The 368-nt window shown below is 63.0% G+C and overlaps 1 protein-coding gene across 3 annotated transcripts in view; it reads left to right on the plus strand.

Moving 5' to 3' along the window:
- The window catches only part of ANAPC1 (anaphase promoting complex subunit 1), a 109,245-nt gene continuing 108,877 nt past the window's right edge, over positions 1 to 368 (plus strand). For all 3 annotated transcript variants that reach the window (XM_010829546.1, XM_010829548.1, XM_010829547.1), the window contains exon 1: positions 1 to 78. The gene's annotated coding sequence lies outside the window, so the exon portion shown is untranslated. The remainder of the gene's footprint in view (positions 79 to 368) is intronic.

Genomic DNA, 368 nt, shown 5'->3' on the forward strand with positions numbered 1-368 from the left:
AGTGGAGGAGAGATTGGAGGTCTGGGGAGGAGAAAGTGCCCCCGGCCTCCCGGGGATCCAGACGTCCGACGAGTGCAGGTAGGAGGGACAGAGAGTAAGTTGGGGAGGAGCGTAGGGTGCCCGAGGCTGCCAGCAGACTTAAGACAAGGTGCCTGCGGCTTGGAGGCTGAGGCAGTCCCGCAATCGCGGCTCAGCAGACATAAAACCCATGCAGCAACTCTCCCAGAGGCAGAGGCCACCTTGGCTGCTCTCCCGGCCGAGCGCCTTCCCGGGCCGAAGGTGTGAGGCAGTCCTGGAGTCTCAGAGCTCACCGCCTCCCGGGAAGAACGTTTTGCTGTGCCCCCTTGTGGAGTCCAAGAGAGGTGATG

Source organism: Bison bison, unplaced genomic scaffold (assembly GCF_000754665.1).
Source record: "Bison bison bison isolate TAMUID 2011002044 unplaced genomic scaffold, Bison_UMD1.0 scf7180017864508, whole genome shotgun sequence".
Classification (NCBI taxonomy): Eukaryota; Metazoa; Chordata; class Mammalia; order Artiodactyla; family Bovidae; genus Bison; species Bison bison.